Source organism: Falco biarmicus, chromosome 11, assembly GCF_023638135.1.
Source record: "Falco biarmicus isolate bFalBia1 chromosome 11, bFalBia1.pri, whole genome shotgun sequence".
Lineage (NCBI taxonomy): Eukaryota > Metazoa > Chordata > Aves > Falconiformes > Falconidae > Falco > Falco biarmicus.
This window is the reverse complement of record NC_079298.1, coordinates 1,944,361-1,969,947: the sequence shown is the minus strand read 5'-3', so window position 1 is coordinate 1,969,947 and position 25,587 is coordinate 1,944,361. Positions and strand designations below refer to the sequence as shown.

Sequence of the window (25,587 nt, the reverse complement as noted above, 5' to 3'; positions counted from 1 at the left end):
TTCCTCCTTTTGCTCTTCATTTGCTGCTTTTATTCCCAGTAAGGCCACAGTATCTGTGGTCCCCTCTTGCTGGTCTGCCTACATGACTGTAGCACCGCAGCTTGACTGCCCCACTCAAACCCAGCACGTTAAAGTGAATTTCTTCCTTCCGCCAGGATTAACACGTACTGTTTGGCGTTCAGATAATACATGCCCCTTCTAGGGGCATGTCTGCCTGGATGTGTACGGGCAGAAGCCAGCAGATTCTCTGGGCTTATTGAATACACGGGTGACTTGATTCAGATATTATACCGCCGTGCTGCTGGTGTCTTCCCTGCTTGGCCCTTCCTTCATCGCCCTGCTGCCTCTGGCCTCGAGCTGTTTTGCCCAGGCAGAAGGGATTAATGTTCACTCTTATGTGTTACGTGCATGTACCTCCAGAGCTAAAAGTGCTTTGTGAAGGTGGTATCACCAGGCCTCTTCTCCTCCTGTTTCCACAAGCTGCAAGATCATACTTTCCTCTCTTTTCTGCAGGTTCCTGGGCTGGTGAAGGTCATCTTGGAGAGCTCACCTTATTTCAAGCTGATCAGCCACCATGCTGTGTGCCGCAAGGTACTGCCTGGCATGCTTGCGACTTTCCGCATCGTTTTCTCCCCTGATGAGAACAAGGTGAGACTGGAGGTCCCGAGAGGTGTGTGCCTTCAGTGGGAGGTGAACCTGCGGGGCTGGGTTCAGAACAGGGCATCTGCTGTGGGTTTTGAGGCACTGTCCTGGTTTCGGTGGCATTGCACTGGATCTGCAGCTGGGGGAAACTTTTCCTGTGGTGAAGATGATGCTGTCATAGGCTGGAGGCTCTTCTATGCTTCAGACTGTGATTATCCTTTGGTGCTGGAACGTTTAATGCCATGTCTGTTGGCTTCAGGGATAAGAGTGCACTGTGTGGTGGGGTGGCCTCTCATGGTGTTGGTTTCTAGTATCTGACTATTGCTGCATAATTACGGGTTTGCTCTGATAATTATAAATACAAAAGCCTGTTTGCATAAATACAAACCTGTTGTTTGGAGGACCCAAAGCTGAGCCTGATCAGAGTGAGGACCACCACCTTTGAAAACTGGAGTTGCTTCTTGAATGCATGGCGTGTTGGCCGCAGTAGTGAGACGGCGGAACGTTCTGTCTGAAGCCGGCACTTTTCTTGCACACCGGTCATAGCCCATGCCGTGCTGCGAGGTTTGCTCTAGGCTGTGGTCAGGCAGCCTGCAGCTGGTCACATCCTGGCTGGCAGCACCATGCGATGCCACCGCAGCAGGGACTGACGAGCTGTGCGTTCCCTCCCTGTGCTTTCCTGGGCGTTTTCAGGGGAAGGCGCACGTGGGACAGTAGGGAAATGGCAGGGAGGGGTGCTGGTAAGGTGTTTAGCCATCGCACCTCTCTACTCGATGTTAGGGGCTTAATTATGATGGAAAACGCTAGGGGAATGGCTAGATCCAGAGAGCTTTCCCCTTTCCCGTCTGGCAACCAGTTCCCTGCCTCACCCTGGGCTGGAGCGAAGGTGATGCTTTTTCATACCCTCTGTGTTCCAGCCTTGCCGCTGTGCTGCCCCTGAGGATACTTGCCCACCTGTGCTCCAGCTGTGATTCTAGGGGAGAAGATGCGCTGTGCTCGTGGCAGGGAGGCAGCCTGGCCCAGACACGCTGAGCTCCAGATGTCTTTAACCAGCAGGAGGCTGGTGTGCTGCAGAGGACTGAGGCATCTGGAGCGCACACAGGAGTGAAGGGGCAGGTAGCATCTGCAGGCAGAGTGTTAGCCTGGAGCCTTTGGGCAGTCACGCTGGTGTGGCTGTGCCTGCGTGCATGGGGCTGTGGTTGCTGTGTCAGCTGGCACCTATTCCCTGCCCCGTGTGCCATGCTTTTGCTCGGAGGTTGGAACATCGGTGCTGTGGCCCTGGCAAGTCTGGCACTGTGCCGTGATGTGAAGGGGCGGCGGTGTTACCTGGAGGCTTGTTAACGCAAAAGGGTTTAGTACCTGGCATGGAAGGGAGGAAGCCCTGCAGGGGAACACAGACAGACAGGCTGACTCTTTACACCAGCACTCTGCTGCCTCTTGGCACAGTTCTTTGCGTGACTTTGTGGGTGATGCAAGGTGAGGGGGTCGCTCTGAGCCAGCTGGTGTTTCTGTGCCAGGCCAGAGGTGCAGGCTCTCTTTGGGCACAGCTGTTCTCTCATCTTCTGTTTGCTGCTTAGATGTAGTTGAACACCCTGTCCTATCCTCAAACAGCATGGCTGTAGCAAACTAGAGAGGAAATGCCCTGTGGTGCCTGGCTCCCCATGCTTGTGAAATGATCTGTTGCTTTGCGGAGGGACTGAGAAATTGTTTTACGTCATTCGTATGGAAGGTTAAAATGATGTTGGCTTAGGGCAGTTCTCCATACTGCCCAAGTGACATAAGAGCTTAACCTCACCGAGGTAGGCTTTGCAGGGGACACTGCTTCCTTTAAAATGTGATTGACTAGTATTCATGAGCATTCATTTTTGGGATGGAAGTAAATCGGTTCCCATGAAGGGCAAAGAGCTGCTCTTCAACTACAGAGAAGCAGCAGAGCAACACATGAACATCACCCCAAATAGAAGTAGGGTGAGGTAACTCCCAGGAACACTCATGTCCAGTACTTTGTCCCTTGTCTTGCCCTTGAACTGGTGAGTGTGTGGCATTAGGGAGCTGTGCCAGCGAGGTCCTCTGCACAGCTTGAGCGACACCCTGGCGGTTTCTGCCGACCTGGGTTTTGTGCTCCTTGCAGGGCATTGGGAGAGGGATGTGGGCTGCTTGGTGAGGAGCACATGGGGACTCTACAGCAGAACCAGAATGTTGTATAAATCGAACTTTTTGTCTCGTACTTGATGGAGTGTGAGTCAGGAAAGTGCCGGAGTGCTGTCGCTCAGCTAGAAATGCATCAGTAGCATGGTCAGGATGTGCAGAGCACCTTGAAAAGCCCTTAGCCAAGAGGCAGGCTTTGGGAGATGGTTCTGTAAAGCCACCTGTGCTGGGCTTGCAGTTGCTTGCCTGCAGAGTATCTGTGTGTTAGTTGTGGAAGGCTCAGGAGTGCTGCCTTTGAATAACTCCTACATCTCTGATACTGCATGATCCACAGGGACTGTGGGTAACCCAGTGAAGTGGGGTCTGGGTCTTCCTGATGAGGAGCCGGTTTGTGTCATTCTCTTGCTTTGAATCTGTTCTTCCCTGGAGTAAGTCTGACTTCAGTGAAGTCACTCCTGATTGAAAGGAGTAAAATTGTGCCTCAGCCCTAAGTAATAGGGCCATGTGAGTTGTTAGTGGCTGAAATGCCACGTAGCCCTTTCTTGGAAAATGAGCAGTTTCCTACTGTCTCGCAGTCATTTGGGAATGTGCCACGTGGTCAGACTGTCAGAAAAGGAATAGCTGACGCGCCTCTTGGTTTATTGGCACTCGTGTTATAAATGAACTGCTAATTTTTCTGCTGGGCAACATTTCCAGTTTGTTACTCTTGCTGCTTCTGATTTGCACGTTTCTGTTTTATGGCTCCATTGTACAGCGTGGGTGTTCTCGTGCCAGCCCCTGTTCCCGTGTGTTCTTGCGTTATGGTCTGACGGCCTCTGCTGAACTGGAAACCATTGTGGCACTGACCGGCAGATAAACAACAGACAGAAATACTTCCATTTGTGCGTCCTTCAGGCTTATTAGTAGTTTATTGTAAAGGAAGAAGGAAGCAAGAAGCACATAAAACCATAGCAGAGCTTATTCTGTGTTGTCCTCTTGCTCTTTTCACTGTAGCAGTGCACTGTTTTCAGGCAGTGCAAGTTCAGTCTGTGAGGTTTGTGAAATTCATTGCTGATGCTCAGTGGAGACTGAATTAATGCACATTGATTACTCTGAAATATGACAGGACGGTGAGTTATTGCATGACTGAAATGAAGTCCTTTAAAATTCAGCCCAGCCCTGCTAGATGTTTTGTTGTGCACAGAAGCTATTCCAAGAATACTTTTAAGATGACTCTTGTGAGGAGGAAAGGGGCAGAAGACCAAGGCAAATGGCGCGGCGCCACAGGAACCTGAAGCCAAGTGACTCATTTCAAAGACTCCTGCGAACCGGCGGCTGAGGGGGGCAGGCGCAGGGGCACCCCCTCTGCTGCGAACGGATCTTCATCCTCTGGTCTCTCCTCTGTTGTCACGGCCCTTATTTTCCAGCCTTTTTTTATATCAGGGTTTCAGCAGGAGCTTTCCCTGCTTGGCTTGCTGTGTTACCTCATGCTACAAGGATCTTTTCTGTGCAAGTTGGCTGCTGCAAGGAATTCAGTGAAGCATTTGGGATAGGTTATGCAGGGAAACTGACATCTGAGTTTGGGGTTCTGGGCAGTTAGGCTTGATATTGCTGCGACAGTAATTACTGTTAGCCTGAGTTTACAAAGAGCCTGAAACAACACCCAAGACGAGCAGCTGCTTCAGTCTCAGTGGGTGCCAGTTCAGACGCCAGTGGTGATACCTGGAAGGCCAGAGCTTGTAATTTACTGCTTGTCACAGGGGAGCACGAGAAGGGGAGCCATCGTACAACTGTCTGTATCTTCCGTGAAACTGAGAGGGGAGTTGTATGCAGGATGAAGTCGTGTTTTCATGAAAACCTATAGCCTGAAGCTGTGTCTAAACACAGCAAACTTTAAAGCATAGATGGGATGCAACCCCTCTGTCATCCAGGCACGTTTATTTAGAAACCTGGTCTTAAACAGTCTGCTAAGGGTTTGCAGTTGCGAAGCAGAACAACATTTTGAACTGGTCTCAACTGTGCCCCTAGGCTGCAAGCAAGTGCGTAGCAGGGTTAGTGCCCTGGTAACACGAGGCAGTGCTGCAGTAGAGACTTTGCAACCTGTTGCCCCCAAGGGAGGGCAATTCAGCTTTCAAAAGCTTAAGGGACCATGGGTTCACAGTGGCACAAACAGCCAGCTTCTGCCTAGCACCCCTCTTGCCTTGGGTTTCCCCCTGTTTGGGCTGGCGCTGCATTCAGCCTGGTGCAAGGTCCCACGTTGGTGGGGTGGTAGAGCGTGGCTGAAGGGTCAGCCCGCTCTGAAGTGCTGAGTCAAGCCTTGCACGGGATGCCATGTCCCACGGTGTCCCTGGAGAGGGGGCTTGGAGCATAATGTGCATCTGCATGAATGGCGAGAGGCATCTTTCTCTCTCAGGGTCGTGGTTGTCTCTGTGAAACCAAATCCTTGTTGCTTTAGCCTTGCCCTCAGGTCCCTGGAGAAATCCCTTGTGCATTGCTGTGCAGGTGGTCCCAGCGCCCCTCACCAGCAACGGAGCTGGGAAGGCTGCCTGTGCTTGCTTTTGGGGGGGATTTATTTCTTGGGCTCTTAATTGCATTGCTGTTGATCCATTTGCTCCTTAGCAATGACAACACCTTGACAATTACTTCCTTTTACTTGCTCCAAGTAGCTCCAGTTGTTGAAGTTCCTTTTTTCTTTATCCTCCTGCTGATCTGAACTTGCATCCTCCTCTGCCTACCTGGCACCTGGAAGAGGGAGCTAAGTAAATATGGCATGCCAAGACTTAATAAGGCAGGTAGCTTTCAATTGGCTTTGCAATGCCTTTGTTACAGTAGTGTGGCCAAAAGAACAACAACAACAAAAGCAAATAACATTCTTCATTTGCTAATGAGTTTCTGAGGATCGAAACAGTGCAGGACGTGAAGTAGCCAGATAATAGGTGCTTTAAATTCATATGGGCTGCCCATAGCTTTTATTTTAGAGGGCTTAGGCTGCAAGATTGAGTACAAAATTGCTAACTCAGAACGACTTGCTGAAGATGAAACGCTTTCCTGAAATGCGGTATTAAATCATGCAGGTTGCTTGCTGCAGTTCCCTTCCTAGTATTTTACCTTCCAAATAGGAAAAGCAAAAGCCCTTCTGCAGTTTCTAGGGTGAATATTTGAGATGTCTAGAAAAGGAGATTATTCTTTTTGTCTTGGATGGGGCAGCATCTGTATTGACAAGCTTAAACCCCAGCTGAGCAGGTGGTAGGCGAGGTGCTGGGTGGTGGGTGAGGCGCTGGCTGTCAGCGCTTGCGTTAGAGCAATAGGTGCGTGTCTGTGCCTGGGCTGGCTGCCTTAGGGCCCTTCCAGGAGGGGATGGGGACAGGAGCAGGAAATCCCAGCTGTGGGGGAGTCTGGATCGGTTCTGCTGAAGGGAGTTTGCTGCTGTATGCAATTCCTAAATCATTAAAATCCTAAAGCGCTTGCTGCTTCAACAGTGATAAAAATATCAAATTAATTAAAAGCACTGAGGAAAAAATCAGGGCAGCCAGTGAGTGACGAGAAGCAGAGTTTTTATCAGCTCATCCATAAGAGCGCTGCTGGGGGTAATGGCTCCTGGCCCTATGGCAGCAGATTTACCACTGATTTCAGTGGGGGCAAGGTGATAGTTCCAGCGCAGCGATGCCACGCCATACATCTGGAGACTGCTCTGCTCATCTCTACAGTAACATGATTTTGGTAATTTGATTTGCCTTCCTGCTGCTAAACGCCAGACAGCCGGGGCGCGGGGGGGATTGCCTGGCTCTGTTCTGCAGAAGGCAGTGGCTGGGACTGCACAGCCGGCTTTGCTCTGGTGGGGTGTCTGAGTGTCCCTCGTGTGCAGCTCCCGATGCCGCCTGCCTGGGGTGGGTGTGCTAACCAGGCACGCCGTCACTTACTCCTCTAGAACAGACCTTACAGAGGGGTGTGATTACGGCATCAGCCAGAGCTGTCTCCTGTGCCCCCTGAGGCTGGGTGAGATGTAAAGGGAAACGGAGTTCAGACACAGGAAGAACTAACACCCTTTAATTCTAGCGCAGAGGTGGCATAGGGTGCTGAGGGCAGGGGTGGAACTGTTAGCACTTCTAGGTACTTGTGAAACCTCTCGCAAAAACAGTTTGGGTCTGGAGCTGAGCCAGCTCTGGTGTGGGGAGATGGATCAGGTGGCTTTTGAAGGGTGCGTGTCCCCAGCCTTGGCCCTATAACGCTGTGAGAAGGGGCAGGAAATACAGCCGTACCCTGCACTGCCCTGACGCTGCCGCAATTACCGTGTCCAGCTTGTGAAGTATTTCACCGAAGACTGACCATTGACTATGCATGTGGTGAAGTCCTTTTGAAAGTGTACCTGAGCATCCCCTGCCAAGCTTCAACGAGGTCGCCGCGTTGCTGGCACTGGAGTTAGTGCTGTGGCACAGCTGGGTTCTCAGTGGTGCTTCCAATAGTCTGCAGTGGCGATCGAAGCAGGTTGCGTTAGTGCTGTGATCCCTTGCATGAAGAGACTGTTCTGGTGTCTCAGAATCAAAGCATCAGATAATTGTGGTGCTGCCCGCTTGCTGCAAAAGCAGGTGAATCAATGGGGTTGTTTCTCCTTTGCAAGTTAACGACCCTGTGCAAGTCATGCTACTGGAATGAAAGCTCATGAAGGTAAAAAGTACTGTTGCGTTACTGAATGATACTGCTACAGCCATAGAAAACAGCAGTTTTCCTTCTGCCGTGGGGAAAGTACTAAAAGCATTGTGCCGAGATTGTTTCTTTCCCCGCAGGATTATTTCCACGAGCTCATCTGCATCACAGAAAGGGGAGAAGTTTGTTGTGCCTCTCCGAGCTATAGGTGCCCGAGCTATCCTGGACTTCCCCGACCAGGTGAACTTCTCAGCCTGTCCAGTCAAGTACAGCACCCAGAAAACACTGCTGGTTCGCAACATCGGTAACGGGGCGGCCCGCTACTGCATCAGCCCTCAGAGGTAGGGAGCTCATCTCTTTTTGTGCAAAACACTGTTGTGTGATAATGCAGTTGGTAAACAGCGACAAAAAGGAGCCAGAGCGTGTGAGCTGCTGTACTGCTGCCGTGGCTGGAAATGGGCAGGGCACGTGGGGTTTGCTGTTGATTATAGTGTTTGAAGCATGGCGCAGCCTCTGCTAAAACTCTGCAAGCTGCAGAGTGGAGTTTTATAGTGCAACGGTGTCTTCAGTGCACAGTCGTGCAAGACTGATTCTGTTAGATTGAATGAGCAAATGTAGGAAGGCAGCTGGACTGCCCTCGGGCTGTGTAAGATCCTGCGTGGCAGACGACAGCTCTAGGAGCTCAGTTCCTGAGGACCAAAGGCAGTGTTAAGAAATGGGCAAGCTCTGAGCTGGTGGAAGAGACATTTAAGAATTTATCATCAGCTTTACCAGCAGTTTGTCTATAGTAGCAAGTGCAATCAGAGATGATAGATCAAAGCAACTGGTATTGAGACCCTGACAAAAACCCTGTGGGGTCCAGAACCTGGTTTTCCAGTAGGTTTGATCTGGTCCCTGGGATCCACTATTCTTCATTAGAATGAGCTCTTAAGTGGAGATGAGCTGGCAGCGGCTTCAAACCTGCACTTTAGCCCCAAAGCAGAATGCCGATGGGCGCACAGGCAAAAGGTGCAGCAAATACCTGGTGCGTGGGTTGGGAGCCTTTTCTAGAGCTTTGTCTCTCTCAGATCTCCTGGAAAGTGCTCTAGCATGCTGTGGTAGCTACCAGCAACCCCCTTGATCTTCAGTACCTTCTGAAATGGTTGTGTGGCCCTATTGGCCAAATATACCCATTCCCTGGGAGGCCACAAGCACGTGGCATTTCGGCAGTCTCCTGGTCAAGCGCCTGATGTGTGCTGTGTCGTGGACAGCCTGTACTGTTCCTCTTGGTCTGAGAAGACAGTCACTGGTTTTCCAGTTTGCTGAACTGGAGAGGGTAATGCGTTTTGGAAACTGCACCTGCAAGGAAACCACTTCAGCTGGCTGGTAGTTAGCTCCGTGTTGCTTGGTCCCAGAGGTTTTGGTGTAGGAGCTGAGGTCCAGAATGCAGCAAAGACGTGCCATCTGCCTTAGTGCACCTGAGTTGCTTCGGTTTCTTCCCCAGGAAAACAGGGGTCAAGAGAAGGCTCTTTGCTCTTTCTCCTGGGAAATGCGAAGGTCCAAGAGGCTTCTACCAAAGCCTGGCAAGGCTGTTGAAGCAGGCTTCCAGGATGCTGTTCAAGCAGGCTGCTTCTTTTCACTGTGGAAATACATAGGCAGGAACTTGTAAATCCCTGTACAGCTTCCCTCTGGGATTTCCAGATCTACTTGTCACCACCAAAACAAGTACCCAGTCGTGTGTAGCATCTCTTGGCAATGTCCTTGCCAACTGTTCTATCGCGTGATACGGCGTACGTTGAATCCTGCTTGATATGGATTTTATGCTGAACTTCACCAATTGAATGTTTCAGTCCTGACTTGCAACAAAGGGATGGGAAGCGTTACGAAAGCTTTATTTCAAACTACACAAGAAAGTACAATTCTGAATAACTGGATTGCGTGTGCGCAGAGATCAAAAGCTGGTAAGATTTCCCATGTCAGCCAAAGGCATCAGTCATCTCTTCCATTTCGTTATGAACTTTTGAAAGCCAGTCTGAAATTTCAAACTGATGATCTTTGAATATAAGCAGCGTTTTATTCTAATTAGGTCGCCCCCACTTTCATTCAGATTTCTTTTTTAAATACTCTGAGGTTCCTGTCTTTCTGCTCTTTTATTTTTTTTTGCTTTAAGTGTTCAGCGAAATGTCATAATGAATTCCTCATTGGGAACTTTCTTAAAGGTTGAGTTCCTCTAATGCCTGTCTGTCTACCATCTGCCTATATATATGCACAGATGTATAAGAAATAATATGAGAAATTTGGGGAACACGTGAAATGGAATTGGGCTGCTGGAGAAGATAAAATCCTAGAATAACTTTGGAAGAGACCTCTGGAGATCATGTGAGCAAACACAGTGCTCAAAGCAAGACCAGTGTCAAAGTTTGATCAGGTGTGCACTCAACACGAAAAGTAAGACCAAGTGATACCAGCCTTCGTCTTTCCTTCTCAAGGCTGTGCAAAGCCATTTATCCCAGCATCTCCCTGTATGTGCTGTGCTCCAGCCCCTAAGCTCCTCTTCTGTAGAAAGGCTTTCGTGCCCACCAGCCTGCACTGCCAGGGATTCTTCCATCCCAAATACAGGTTTTTGCATTTTCCATCCCTCGGCTGCATGCGGTTCTGCTGTGTCCCCTGAATAGCAGCCCAGCCCTCCAGTATCTCGACTGTACTCCCCCAAGCTTGTATCCTCCACTCAAAATCCGAGTGCTCCCCACTCTTGACCAGGTCACCACGTCCCCTTGCAGCCTGGGAGCAGAACAACCACGTTCTCCCTGCGCGATGAGGCCATGGTGTGCCAGGAGTGGTTTCTCCAGCCAGTGCTGGGGACTGCGCTGGGTGACAGTGGGTTCCCTGCTGCTTGTGCTGTGAGAAGTTGCTCAGGTGCCTGCCCCGAGGTCCCAGGTGAGCTCAGTGGCTCCAGCAGCCCCAGCAGAAAAGAACTGGCCTCCCAGCTGGCATGACAAGTTGGCTGGAGAGTCTCACCAATACACTGCTCCACAGGCGAGTAGGTCATTAGCTGTTAATTGTCTTTGAACAACTCTACTTACAGAGGCTTTCGCGGGAGAGACCGTTTTCCTCCTCATGTCAGGGGATTAATTTCCCTGCGTTAGAGGCTGTGACCAAGGCTGCATCATTATTAACGACAGGGGAAGTTTTTAGTTTAATGTCATTGCATTCTTTTGAATGACTCCCGTAATGATTGTTCAGCATCACAAACACTTAAACCTGTGCTTTGGACATTAATGCGTGATGTTTCCTGTCCTGGAGAGCTTAATGTGTAGATACGAGACGCAGTATTTAAGAGTTATGGCATAGGTGGTAGGAGTGCCAGCCTTACAGACTTACATTCAGGACTGTTTTAGTCTCTTCCTATTTAGTGGAGAACTGAAGCAGCTTTAGTGTGTGCTTAACTTTTGCTGAGTACGGATGTAGTGTTGTGTTAAAGCCAACATCAATATCACGTAATAGTTTTGTGTGCCGCTATGTGTAAGCATGCGTGCACGTGAGAGGGGGAGGAGGCTTAGTGGAGTAGAAGGGAATGAGAGATCAAAGTTTGCGGACCATCAGCTGGCCTCTGTGTCCTTCATTCTCTCTCTGCACAACTGAGACTTCTTAGTTGCTGCAACTTCTGTCTTCTGGCCTGGGCGAATTCAGGCTCTTGCCCCTTTGCAAGGCAGCTGCAGGCGCCACAGTTTCCTAGTCCAATGCGCCGCTCGTATCACTTCTCTCTGCCTCCTTTCTCAAAATTCCCTTGGCATCAAGTGTAACCTACCAGCTTTCACCTTCAGTGCATTTTTCAGCCCATCTCCAATGCTAACCTTTCCTCTCGGTCAGTACTGCGAGCTCTGCTCTTGCAGCGGGTCACTTCATAAGGACATTCCTTGCCTCTTACAACTTTATCTAAGGACTTGTGTGGTGTATTTTACTCCACGGCAGAGCTCTCAAATGAATCCACGGGGCCAGTTCAGCATCCTTCTGCTGTTGCTTGTTCAGAACTCTCCCTTGCCGTGGTATCTACCAGAAAACATGGACATGTTTTGACTCCTCTTTCGTAAAGGGTGTGTGTGTGTGTGTGTGTGGGAACCCTGACACCAAAGCACTCCCCATTATGCAGCTTGGCTCTGTGCCTGTCCTCCCCCTGCATGCCCATACCCAGCTGTTCACTGCATAGTGTAGTAATAAAAAAAAATAACAATAGTATAAATATAAAAAGTCTTTTCCTGCCGTTCTCATTGTTAAGGCTGGGTAGTGAGTTTCTTCTCCACGGCATTCACGGAGATAAATGTCATTCCAGTACATTTCAGTTGAAAATGGTGCCTGGAAGCAGATCTCAGTGCAGCACTGCCTTTTCCTGACGTTACACTGTGCTGTGCTGTGCTATGGGTTAGAGAGGATCTGTCTGAGAAGGTCCATTTAGGAATGTCCCACCAAGCTCTGGAAGCTCAGGAAATGATCCTACATGGCACAGTGCCAGGAGCCGCCTTGCATCCCTCCCTGCAGTACCCATTATACTACATGGAGGTGTGGGGCTGGAGAGTTACCATGGGATGTACAGGGATGTGACAACAGAGCCTACGTGCAGGGAAAGAGGGAAAGAGAGAGCTTGTGAGATGCTGGCTCTGTGCAGGATTTTTTCAGTATGGAGATGGAGTCTTGGATGCTTTGACCTAACAGACTGTGTTTACTGGAGTGGTTACAGTGCTCGACTTTGGCTTTTATACCATTACCAAAACATTATGTATGCCAAGATTAAGTGATCTTTGGGGTTTTTTTCCTGCAATAGGTCTTAGTTGACAGAGGGGGCAATTCAATCACCAGTAATTTTACTGTCGGTCTTGGGGTTGGAGGCAGCTTTTAATGAAATCAATTCTCACAAACTCAGATGATTTTATAATGCAAATTAAGGCACCAGAGGAGTAAAGGGGTTTTGGCTGTAGAAGAGAAACATACCATGGGACGAAGTATGTTGCAGCCTCGTTGCACGCTGCACTGACTAAACGTATGGTTCCAGGAGGAAAGGCAGCGCGGTAGTCGGGAAAGCCTGAGCCACAGAACTGTCAGTGTTGTTCACTTGTCAGTTGGTTGCTAAATTGTCAGGAGTATTTTGCCTGTGGTATCCTCATGGGATTTAACTTTTGCCCAGCTTGGGGAGCTGATGCCTGGTGAAAGCAAGCAAGATGTAAACGCCAAGGCAGATCACAATGAAATTGCTTACTAATCTGGTGTTGTTCCCTTTCTGAAGGGCAATTACGGGCAAGATCTCAGCAGGTTCTGCTGGGAAGGTCTCCCTCAGATTGGTGCGGCTAGATGAGTTTATACAAGCTGGGGATTGCAAGGCACCGTTGGGAGATCTGGACCTGTGAAAGTTTAGATGTTGTACAACAAAGCAAACGTACAAATGGACGTAGTTGAAAAGCATGTCAGAAGAAGAGCTATTAATAAACCTCCAAACCTTATCTTTCCTGTTTTGTCAGGAGCAGTAGTTATTCATTACAAGGGTAGATCTAACAGGACAAGAATTACCGTAAAGAACAGCTCACAATTAATGGCTAAAAGGCCAAAGTTTAGCCTGCCAGCTTCATCTGTTGGCAGTGGTTTCCGTGTGGCTATTAGTGTGTCAGGGACGTTTCCTTAGCATCTCTTATCTGTAGGCTGCAGGGAACAGCTTAGTGATGTGGACTGAAGTTCAGAGTTCAGGTGAAGCACGGACCTTACATCCCTCTGGGTCTTGGAGAAGCAGGTCTACGTGAGGGATACCAAGCTCCTGCTACATCAGGAACCAAGTTGTCCTGTGGGTACAGCGTGGGGTGGGAGGCAGGAGGTGCGGTGTCTGACTTGTGCTCTGTTTCTCCGTCCTGAGAATGAGTCCTGACCTCGGTGGGATCCTCTTCTCTGGTAATTTGAAGATGTGAAGGTATCTACTTTCTCGGGCATCCCCTGAAGTCATCCTCAGGAGTGTCATTCCCATCCCAGCTATCCGAGGGCAGGGGTATGCAGACATGGGGATGGAGTAGGAAGGGCATGGGATGGGAGGTAGTGCTGAAGTGTGGCCCTTACCCGGCAGCTTTTCTGTTCTGGCAATGTTTCTGGTAAAAACAACAAACTAAAAGAGGTGGGGGGGAATTTTTCTGTGCCTTTCCCACAGCAGGCAGTGATCCCCGCCAAGCACCAGCAGAGCCCTGCCCAGTATAACCAGGCACAACCCCCAGCGCAGGTGCAGGGCCATGTAGAGCAGCCCGGTTCTGAGGCTGGCGGCGCCTTGGCTTTCCTCCTCCCTCTCAAAAGCCTCAGGTCCAGCACGTGAACATTGCGGGCCCAATGCTTCCCCGTTAGTCACTGGCGATGTTCTTGCTAGTCGTGATGGGAGCAGGTCAGGCCTCCAATTGCATCAGTGTCTCCTTAACGAGCAGGAACTCCAGCAGTTTCATCAGCTGTCACTGCTTCCATGAGCGAAGCGAAGCTTGCGCATGGCTCCATTTTTTCTCATTATTTCTGTGGGCTGCACTCCCCAATCACTGTAAAACTCTGCAGAAAATATTTTTAAGGTGACAAATTGACCACCAGCAAAGCACTAAATCCAATAACTTTTGCTTTCTAAGTGAGGCTGTACAAGAGCCGCAAAGCCCAGCTGCTGTTATGCAGAAACATGTTGCATCTGACTTTTCCCTGAGCATTAAAGGACTGAATTATGTGTCTGTCAGCTGAGAGCTGTTTACCTGGCGACAAATCATAATTGCTCTTGTTAAATCTAAAGTACACCGACACATTTTCATACTATTTCCCACACATTGCACAGAATTTCTCTAGTAGGCCAAGCAAACAGTTACCAAGCCTGGATTACAACCCAGAGCCCCAGACTGCATTGCTTGTGAATACGCAGAAAACCTCCTGTTGAAGGTGCCTTGATATGCTCCTGCTAGCGGTGCTTCATTTAGCTAGAGATTTAATTGTTCAGGCTGTAAATGGGATACTCCTTTTGTGTCTTGTTTTCTTGTTTCTGTATCACTCTAATCTGCCTTTGCACTCGTACAGATTTTTCTTTGCTTAGAACAGCTTTCATTGAAATGCTGATAAAATGTGCCCTTTCTGAGGCAAACCCAGGATGCTTTCAAGGTAAAAAAAAAAAAAAAAAGAAAGATAGATTAATTCTGCCATTAAAGTCTAATTATTCTCCGGTCATTCAAGAATAAACTTCTGTTCTCCCTGTCTGATTTCCAGGCTGTAATCTCACTGGGACAGGTATTGCCTTGACATTTGCATCTCTTGAGGTTTATAGGTGGCAGGAAAAGACGGATTCCTGAGGAACTCAGTGTCAAGTTGTGCATGCAAATAACTCTTGCCATCTCCGTGCCCTTCAAAAACCCTCCTGCGATCGTATCGCTAGCAGTCAGACTCTTGAGCCTTGCTGCAGAAAACTGGATGCAGGGTATGGGGGAGACGAGGTCATTTTATCGCTTAGGATCTTCTGAGGGCTGGAGCTCTTCAGGAGTTGGGTCGGTGGCTCAGTTCCTGGCCCTGTATGTTCTCTTTTTCTGCTGCTGACTGTGGTTTCTTGGCCCCTTGCTAATACAGGTGAGCTGGAGTGAGCTGGACGGCAGAAGGAACGTAGTCCCCAAAGGTCCCACAATAATCCTGATGTGCCTCTCCGTGTTGCAGCCCTTTCTCTGTTGATGCCTCTGCTGGGACTCTTGGGATTGGCGATGCCATGCAAGTAACGGTGGACTTCCACCCAGAGAAGACTGGTGATTATTCCAGGCCCCTGACAGTTCACTATGACACAGGTAAGGTCTGGGCACTGCATGGTGCCCAGTCTCTGCGTCCTTCAAAACAGAGACCTTTCAAAGCAGAAAAATGTTAAGCTTGCTTTGCAGACTACTTCTAAAACCTTTTCTTTCAAAACCTCTGTATGTTTCGGTGCTTAAGTGAGCAGGTAAGGGGCAAAGGCTGCGTGTGCCCTCGTTCTGTGTGGCTGTGTGCCGGTCTCTCCCTGGGGGATGCTGGTGTCGGCTGGGTGCTCTCCACCCAGCACCCCCCATGACTGCCATCTGCCATCATTCCCTGTTGTCCCGGTCACCTTAATTGCCTCTCCAGGTGTATCTCCCCTGTCCCGGCTTTGCCTCAAAGAAAAGTGACAAATAGTTGGTGTTTAGGGGGCTTTTAAAGTGCATCCCCTCAAGCAGGAATGAGGTTTTTTGGAATCCGGTTTTGCTGGGAGTTGCTGAGTCGGAGGCGGGAGGAACCTTGATTCTCCGTTACGGTGTGCATATGCACGTGTGAAGCTTCATTCCTTGGCGGTGCTATGTTTGAAGCGCGACGTGGGAATGCGTGCCTCTGTCAGACTCGCTCCAATGCCGCTGTCTCTTACACATCTGTCCCCTGCACTGCTTCTACGTTGTTTTGCCGCAGAGCCTTGTTCTTTCTTTTTGCCTTCTCCCACAGCTCACGACATCAGGACTAATGCAGCCAGGACTTGAGGGCTCTTGGGATTTGGCAGGAAGAGCTCGCTGCCTCCCGAGATAGGTGTAACATTTATATTAGGCTAGGAGAAGCTGAGGTCAGGCCACAGAAACACCATCAGCTTTACGCTTCACTGAAGAGTAAGTGGGGAATATCTTTAGGAAAAGGCGCCATGTTAGAATGCTTCTGTCGGCCTTGGCTCAGCAGGGGTATGTTGTGGTGCCGAACGAGGCGCTTCCTCAGTTGCGTGAAGGCACTTGGCGTGTGTTTCCTCTCGCCTGAGAGGGAGGTTTGGTTTGTCCCTGTTCCTCAGCGTTGGTCCTTGGAAGTGTGGTGTCCTAACCGAGGGGATACTGTGTGCTGCTTTAGCCCGGCAAAGAGCATTTTAGTTGTCTTGGGTTTGTGGAAGTTACAAATGCTCCTGTATCTTCCAAACACTTATGTAGCCTCACGACTTATTTCAGCTTTGTCTAATGTTTTCCAGTTATTGACATATTCACGGAGAATGGTTGATGCTCACTCAGAGGAGCTTATTGTTTTGGGTAACAGTTTCTAGGACGGGTGACTGAAATACCAGCTAGGGAAGCACAAAAACGTGCCTTATTTGTATGCCTATACAGAATCTATAGGATAAAATTCAGAGGGCTAGAATTTCTCTGGGGCAGATGAGCAGTGACAGTGGAGATTAGGGCCGTAGGGTTTATACTTTGTGACGGAACAGAGTGAGCGAATAATTAGGGCCAGGATCTTCGTGGCTCGCTTTGAAAAACCTGAGAGTCTTGTTCTTACTGAAACAGCTGGTTCCCCCATAGTCAATCTTTGCAAAAGTGATTTGTGTGGGTAGGCCACGGGGATAAACTCTCTGCTGGCTCTGAGATGGGTGTTTTCCCAGGAACACGTGCAGCTCCCTGGGAGATGAACCCAGGATTTCATTCCTGCCTGCCAGTACAATGTTGCAGTTATTTTGAAATAAACTACGAATTGCGAAGGAGAGCAAGGGGATAATGAAGGGATTATCTCTCTAGCTTTGAAGCGTACAGGTAAGTGAAAGGCTGCTGAGATGAATGGCTAAAGTGAAGCAGAAACGTGTAATCAATCAGTCTTTCGAGGTGTGGTGCAGAGTTTATTGCAGGAGTAGTGCAGAGCACCAGACAGCGTTCCCTGACCTCGCGTGGCGAGCCCTGGCTCATGTGTCCGGCACCACGGCAGGCTCCCTGTGACGCGCGTACAGAAAGCAGCCGGGTTGCTCTTTCAGAGCCACCAACAGAGTGTTTATTAAGAAACAGAAGTGCTAAGAGCAAAACAGCAGTTTAAGGTGTTGGGAGGCGTTTCCCTCGCTTGGCTGTGTATCAGTACTGACTTGCTCGCAGGCAGCAGTCGTTCTCAATGGATCACACCCTTCTTAGGGTGACTTACGCAGGATCAGGTGAACATTGCTTAAATTTCTGCTGAAGCTGGGTCAGATCTGTCCCTAGCATTGCTTAAGCAAGCATGGAGCTCTTCCATGTGAACAAGTCACAATTTTTCCCTTAGCGTGTGATTTGGTTGATTTAAATTGTGTGTCTTTTGGGCTGGTTAGGAGCACAGGTACTGTCCCCTGGATAGACTGTGTGTGTGGTGGCGGTTCTGTTGCTACAAATTTATGGATGAGTGTGGAGAAAATGTTTGCTGCTATGAGCGTAATGATTTACAATGAAAACTTGTCCTTCAGTGCTTTACATGCCTAAACTCCTCCTTTTCGCCTGTGTACATGTGTCTGGGTGTGAAAAATCCCAGCTCGTACTGAAATGAGGGTGACTTGGGATGTTCTGGGCTCCAGCATATCCCTGTCCAGCACCTTAACATCAGATTATGGTACTTGAAAGGGTTTCTGAAACCTGCGTGCGAAGCACTCGTACAGCTTTGGAAAAGGTTTCAATACCACTGAAAGTCCTGTCGGTCACTTGGCCTTTCCCAGATGACGTTCAGCCCACCCTGTGTGGACCGTGTGGATGTGGGAAAATAAGTTTATGGAGGTAAGTCCTAGTCTCAACCAATCCAGTATTCATAAAGTTTCGATATTCTTTCAGCTGTCAAGTCCTGCTCAAGTGAGATGATGCCCAAGCTGCTTGCCCTGAGTGCTGCTGATTGTACACCAAACCCAGTTTGCTGCAGTAACAACATTTATTGCAGCCTGGCAGCGTAGCACCAGCTTGGTGTGGGAAGGTGAGCTTTGCTCAGGGACACGTGGCTGAGGAGATGCATGACGGGTTCCCAGAGGTGTGCCAGAGGTGCAAAGCAAATCCACCAGTCCAATGCCATCCAAAACAATAACGTCTACGGCAGGTGCTCCATGCAGGTGAAGAAGGCTGCCAGAGACAGGAGGTGCCGGCGAGATGCTTGGAGTTGTGGAAGGAGAATTGCTTCTCTACTCAGAGCTCCCTAAATGCTGACTCACATTAGGCTCCTGTCTCCAACGAGTACTAGTATAGTATGATGGGTGGTCTTCAAGGTGTAGGACCAGATCCTGTGCCTGTATGTGGGTGCCTCCAGTGCCCACTGGCCCTTGTGGCAAGGCGCTACAACACGCTTCTAGCCCAGGGGATCTGTGGTGCGGTATTGAAATTCCTCTGTGCAGTTTTTCCCCATCGGTTGCTGCATCCCTTGGCATCTCTTTGTCAGCACAGAAAACTTCAGTAATTAGCAAAGCACCACTGAGCTTGTGCGTGGCCGACGGACGCTATGTATTGAGATGCTTTTATTGCTGTCAGTAATAAAAGTAGTGATGCGGATGGCTCTCTTTCAGTAGCTCTGTGAGTCTAATGCAGAAGTAAAAGCCTGGGGCAGGATCTCACCCTCTTTGAGGGGGGAGATCAGAACCCATACCCATAGGAGTATTTTAGGAGACAGCACACCCAAGAGGAGGCAGCCCTCAAGCAGAACTGCCTATTCCATTACTCTTCTGTCTCCCCTTGGTTCAGAGCCCCAAAAAGCGGTTTCCCCAGAAGAGAGGTAACGTGTGTGGCTCAGGAGTAGTTCTCGGTGGTTTTAGTCCTGCTGGAAGCCTCCAGCCTTGTGCTAAAAGCCTGCTGAGGAACCGTCTAGGTGTTTGGCAGATGAATACCCTGTTTTCCCTCAACTTCCCACACAGCTTGCAGGAGGGCTGACAGCTGCTGAGCAGGAGCTGTGCTAAAGCAAATCTTGGCTTGTTTGCTGTGGATGGCAGACCCAGGCTCAGAGCATCCTTTGTGGTTCTGCACGCCCAGGGCACAGATGGGGGAGTTCAGCCTCGGCTCCTCAATTGCTTACTTCAAGGGCAGGTAGAAAGTGCGAGCAGGGTCTGATTCTGGCTCCGTGGTTGTTAATCAGAGTGAGTTTTCCTGCGCTGGCTCAGTTCCTGTCCCCGTAGGAAGTGGGTGAAGTCATGTCTCCCCTCCTGAGCCCTGGGCAGCAAAACTTGCTCTGTGCCAGATTCAGGTTATTCCTATATGGCAGGAGAGAGCAGCTAAACAGACTTCTTCAGTGCAGCACGCTGGGAGCTGGATGTGGAGCAGAGCTTGCCTTGCCCTGGGTCAGGGAGGGGTCTGGCTGCCTTGTTCCCCCGCCGCTGAGCTTTGCTGCCTGGCCCTGGAAGCAGGGGGTCCCCAGCACCGTTTTCTCCCCATTGCTGCTTGCTAGGCGTGGGGCAAATGCCAGCAGCCTCGTAGAATCATAGAATGATGGAGGTTGGAAAAGACCTTGAAGATGACCAAGTCCAACTTAACCCCGGATTGCCAAGCCCACCACTAAACTGTGTCCCGAAGCACCACATCTGTGTGTTTGTCAAACACGTCAGGGGTGGTGATTCCAGCCTGCAGCGTGGAGAAGCAAGCCCTGCCGGAGCCGTCTCCTCCCTGGCAGGCTCCCGCCAGCCCCCCAGTCCCGAAGGCTGGCCAGCAGCTGCTGCTTAGGCTGCCCGCACGCGGGGGGCTGCTGCAGGGGGGTTTGGTACTGAGCACCGGAGAGCTACTGGGATGTGTGGTTTGGGTTGGTCAGTAAGCGTGATGAGCTGGCCTCAGATCTTCCCCTTCCTCTAAGCCAGCACCAACACTTGCACGATAGACAAGATCTCCTTAGGGCAACGTAAGCATAAAAAATAATAACAAAAGAATTTCTTGGGTAGATCTGGAAGAACTGGCTGGGGATCACTGTATTTAGTGCGGCAGCAATGCTCAGGGTGGCAGGGGATGTCAGAAGAGGATCTGGGTCTTCTGCCCTACGCAGGACGGCCTGAGCCACTGCCCTGAGATGCCTCTGCCCTTCTCGGTCTAACCACAGGCAGCTTCTCTGTGCTGCAGCAGCCTCTGGAGCTGTGAGTGATAACCGCCAGCTTGAGAAAGCACCGAGGTTTCATCACAAATGGGGGAAAATGAGGCATGAGATCACAGGAAAAATCAAGGCATATGAAACACGATTAATTAGGGAGCTGATGTGGAGCTCTTCAGTCACCTGTGGCACGACAGAGAGTTTGGTGTGGTGTGTTAGAGCCATTTGGGTTTGGTGAAGATGACGGTAACTACAGAACCGGGTGTGCTCGGCTGGCAGCAGGGCAAGCACAGCCTGTGCATCTCGGCCGCGGTGGGAAACTGTGGTAGGGGCTGCATCGCGTTGCAAATGGGCCGAGGGGAATTGTCAGGGGCGTTGCTGACTGCTCAGCTCCTGCACAGATCAGCATGGGGTTCCCAGCCGGGAATGTCGGTGTGTTGGGGTGCTGAATCCCTTTCTTCAGCTGAAATTGATGCTGGGCTTAGCTGGATCAGCTTACGTTGGTAAATGAGGCCACCTCTGCAAGGGCTTGGCGGTGTGTTAGTGGCCACTGTACACACGCAGGAAGCTCATTAAATCCCAGCCCTACGTGTTTATTGATGTTTGAGGCTGAACGAGTAACGGCAGCACGGATGTGCCATCACCTCTGGGCATCTCAGCTACTCGCAAGAGTAAAACATTACCTTGCTGTGATATTAGTCTGTGGTTTTGTGCAGACTTTGGAGAAGACAACCACCTCTGCATGCCTCTCTTCTCTTTCCTTTAAGAACCCCCTTTCTACCGAAGGTCCTGTCATCTTGCCAGGCTGGCACTACCATCAGTAGCTTCCAGGAACTTGTTTGAAAACAAAATGAAAATCCTATTGACTTAGCCTCTAGATCAAGCCTTTGTCTTTTCTCTCTGCAAACCCACGGATGGATGTGGATAGGCAGCAGGGTTTAGCTGAGGTTCAGCCCTTGCTGTGTTGCGTTTCACGTTCCTGAGATCACTCAGGTTGCTGAGCCCTCGCGGTTTGTGCTGACTCCAGCCAGAGCAGAGGAGGCTCAGGACTTGCCTGAGCAAACCCTCTGCCTCGCTGCATCTTGACCGGAGCTGTGCCTGTGTCGTGCAGGGTACCAGGGTGGGAATGCCAAAACCATTTCTGGTTTTAACCTTGGTCTGGTGTGAGCGTTCACAGCGGCTCTGATGTCGCAGTGTGTTCGGTTCCTATCGAGCTAAATTCACGGCAACAGCCCCATAGCTTCTGGTGGCCACCGCTGTGTGCCACTGCTGGTCAGGTCTGTAGCTCTTCATCGCCGCGCAATTCTCCGATCCTTCAACACCAGGCAGGCTGGTAGTGGCTTCTTACCAGTGCTGGGAGGTGGGGAAACCTTCTGCTTCCCTAAGCAGCAGCCTCTCTTGGCTCCAAAGCTTTACTGTAGTGCGTGAACTGATGTAATTATTTCCGTTTGTGTTTAGTGCTAGCAGATGCAGACAGACTTGTTTTGTTTGGTGAGTTTTTAAAGATCTTGTTTCCTGTGTTATCCTAAGGTGTAAGCCAGGCTCTGACGCCGTGGTTATTACAAGAGGCTGCTCCAGCTTTTCCTTGGACTGCCAGGCATTTAAGAACTTTGCAAAGGGATTTTCCTTTCTGCTTGCCTCAGGTCGTGGGTGCATGTTGTGCTTTTCTTCCTTCACTTGTGAGAATTCCCAGCAGGATTGGCTAGTTTCTGTTGGACTTTTATGTTCTTGTACGTCTGCTTCAAAGCGAGTGCAGGGTGGCATATACTGTAGGCAAAAAAAGGTGTAAATAGGAGTTTGTGCAATTATATGTTGACTTTGCATCTTAATCGTAGCAGTGCTGCAGCGGACTGAGGATTGGTAACTAATACGTTATACAAATAATTGGTTATATAGGCTTTTATGGTTCAAATCAATTAGATTGATGGGTGAGTATAATTGCTCTCCAAAGTGTTCCTTTATGTCAGATCAGCTAACAGTTAACAACTGTTTCCTGTCTTTGTTCCCCTTTTCCACAACTGCCTGTAACAATGATTTTTCTTTATATATACTGTTTTAGATAAGGTTGTTAAATTTCTTGCAAACAGAGTATGGCCTTCGCCCCTCTCTAGGGCCTTCTGTTTCAAAGCCGATGGTCTGTCGCTTTGAGGGTAGAAGAAGAGGAATTAAGTTTGTGCTTCATTTGCTTGATCGGTTTTTTTTTTGTTAGTCATGGCTTTATATCTCCCAAACTATGTAACACCCCTTCTGACAAAAAAGCTGCTAAAGCAACCCGTGGCGTTGACTGCATGAGCACGGCTTGGGGGTGGGTGCTCGGAGGGTTATTTGGAGTTAAAAGTCTCCTTTTGGCTCTTTTGTTCATCCCCAGAAGCAGACTTCCATGTGACGCCGCCTATCCCGTTCTTAGCCTGTGAAGGATTTCTGGGAGAATGTAGTTTTCATCTCTTTGCAGGGCATCCTGGACTGCAGCTTGTCTCTTCTATCATCAGTGGAAATCACTAGTATGTTCTTAGGTGCCATGAACCCTGGATGCGTTTCGGGGCAGAACTGACCATTCATTAGTCTCCTTTCCTGGTGGATCAATCAGCGTTCGCTGAGAAGCAGAAGAGTAGCTTGAAGGGTGATTGATTTATGAAGTGGCGTACTAAGCATGTCTTTGCCAGGCAATCAGAAGGAAGGTTCCTGCCCTGTCTTTCCCCGTGGGCCAAAAGCAGTGTTTCAGTGATCAGCAACCCCAGCGTATCATGGCTGTAGTACCAATAATGATTATATATAGCCCACGGCATCCTGGATATGCGGCAGCGCTGTCTTGTGTTATCCAACAGTTTCATTGTCCTTTCAGTCCATTCTGCGAGGCTCCTTCACACTGGGCAGCACAAAGGCTCTGTGCTGGCTCCCAGATATTCCTGCGCTGGAGTATTTCATCCCGTAAGAAAGCCAACAGCCCTTCCTAAGCACAGTGCGGAGGAGGTAATGGGGAATCCTTTGGGTGCTCCATTACAGGAGGATGCACAACAAGGAGCCTGGTGGAAAGCAAGGTGACTCCTAAGTGCAGGAGAGCCGTCTGAAGAGCCTGCGACCTGTCCCGTAGACGCTGTGGCTGGTCATTGCTCTCCATCTCCCTTTTCCTGCCCATCTGTTGTCTCACGGTGGCTTGCAGTGCTCTGGGGTAGCAGATCCTTTCCTTGCGATGGGCTGCATGGGCTCAGAGGGGGCTTTGCTGGGGGCTTTAGCTGTTGACAGCATCAGCTGTGGCAGCAGTGATGATTAGGGTGCCCTGAGCTTTGTTGTAGCCTGGGCAATGGTCCTGTAGAAACCCCTGTGCTGGCAGCAGTTATTTAATGGTGAGGTTTATAAACAAGCTGCTCCTAGGGCTGGAGTAACTAGCACGATGGTTTTAATGATGTCTGAAGGTAGCTCATGAGCACTGCCTCCGAGAAGCACTTAAAAATGACTGTCGCTGCCCTGTGTTTTGCTCTAGTGCTGGAAATACGAGCGTGGGGACTGACAGGTGGCCTTTGTCAGAGACCCAGCACACTTTGTAGGTGATGCCATTAGCTTCCTGACAGCAAAACAGCTCAGAGCAGCGCTCCTGACTCTGACCGAGGTAGCTCTGTGGGAGGTGCAGCCAAAAGCATATGGTGGGGAGGGCTGGATCCAGCCGCAGGGGACTCCTCTCGCTTTCCAGAGATCGTTAGCCTGGTGAAGTGACTCCCTTCTCCGGTGGTGAAGTGGTACCAGCAGACCTTTGCATGCTGTTTGAAAAACCAGAATATGCTGGTGATGGTGAGGCAGTTGGGTATCGTGATAGTAGCAGGAGCAAAAGAACTGCTCAAAGGGTCGATGTGGAGGTACAATGACACTTCTGAGTGAAGAGCTCGGCTTTCGTTGCTTGCTTGTATTTTCAGTGAAAAAGCAGCAGGACCTGTCTCTTTTAGAAGAGGTGAGAGCCAGGCATAGTTTTCTGACAAACTGGGCAAATTAACTTAAACTTGCTTTCCCTGTTACCCAAATATTCTGAACCTGACTGTCATGCACTCCTAGAAAGGTTTAAAATCCAAATTCAGCGAGGAGGGAGTTACAGGGATAGAGGGAGAATATTACGGTGAGGACGAAAGGCAGCAGAGTGCTGTTTTGTTTCTCTTCAGTCTAATCCATCTGGCTACCAGCTTCCTAATATTTAGAGCAGTAATCGATGGAGGAAGGTACTGGCTGTTGAATGCTGGGAACGCATTCTTCATAAAACCTGAAATTTGTTTTGAAATCTTGTTCAAGGGTTTGCTTAATATTCGGAAAGATATTTTAGCTCTTCTGTAAATTCCCTCTCCTCCTGCACAACAGGCCCCCCAGAGGATGACCCAGTGCTGGGTTTCTTACTTTCAGATAGTTAAAAGTTACCATGATGTGCTGAGATACCGGTGGCCATAGCCATGCAGACGGATGCTGGAATAAAACACGGTGGTGTTCCCGCTGTCTCAGAGAGCATCGCTCAGGAGTGCACAGCCCAAAGCACCTGCTCTACTGCTGTGTAAGAAGCCTCTCTTTTAATTTCAAGTTCAGGTGTTGCTTTGTTCAGGTTGCAGAGTGAGCTGTGTCCTGCTGTCTCTGGGAAATACGTCAAAAGCCTGTAAGAATGAGAGAGCTGACAGCCTGTAATAAGATCATTGTGTTGTGTAAGTAACGATAGGGCAGGTACGTCTGGATTCAGTAAATGTGCTTTCATGGCAGCAAAGCGTCCCAAAGCACAGACCCACGGACATTACCCCATCAAGTGAAATACCTAGGGCTACATTGCTGGTACAGTACAGAGATTGTTTTGTTGTTGTTTTTTTCTTTTCCTCCAGACTTATATAGTAAACCATCAAGAGTCTTAAATAAATGTCACATCTAATTTGGCACCCAGGCCATGAAGCCTGAAGCTGCCCTGGGCCAACCCTGACAGCTCTGCTGTGTCGGTTTATCTGCCTGGCAGAAAGACCTGCTGCTCCCTCCTGACTCGCTGGCGTCTGCACGCTCTCGTCTGTACCGGGAGGTTTGTGGGTTTACACAGTCAGCACGATGCCAGATCCTTCTCTCTGTGGTAGAAGGTGCTCCGGCAAAGCCCTCCAGCCTTCAGAAGCGTCCTCGGTGCCTGCAGCCGGGAGTGTAAGTGCTCTCCAGGAGAGCAGCGGTAGGGGATGCTTAGCAAAGCGTGTAGAAGCAGGCAGTGCATATGCTTTCTCCCTCGTGGGCCTTGGAGGCAGCATTTTTCTGTGCTGGAGGCTTTATTCACATCTTTGTTTAATCGCTTCTGATGGTTTTACCTTCCAAGCCTTTGTCCAGTTGCTTTGTGGATTTATAGCGATGAGCGCCTGTAGGCACCTATGGCAGTACGTTCCAAAGGAAGGAATATTCCTAGGAAAAGTACTAGAACTACTT

The 25,587-nt window shown here is 49.7% G+C and overlaps 1 pseudogene; it reads left to right on the top strand.

Moving 5' to 3' along the window:
• LOC130157032 (hydrocephalus-inducing protein homolog) overlaps positions 1 to 25,587 on the top strand; it is a 67,234-nt pseudogene that overhangs the window by 6,058 nt on the left and 35,589 nt on the right.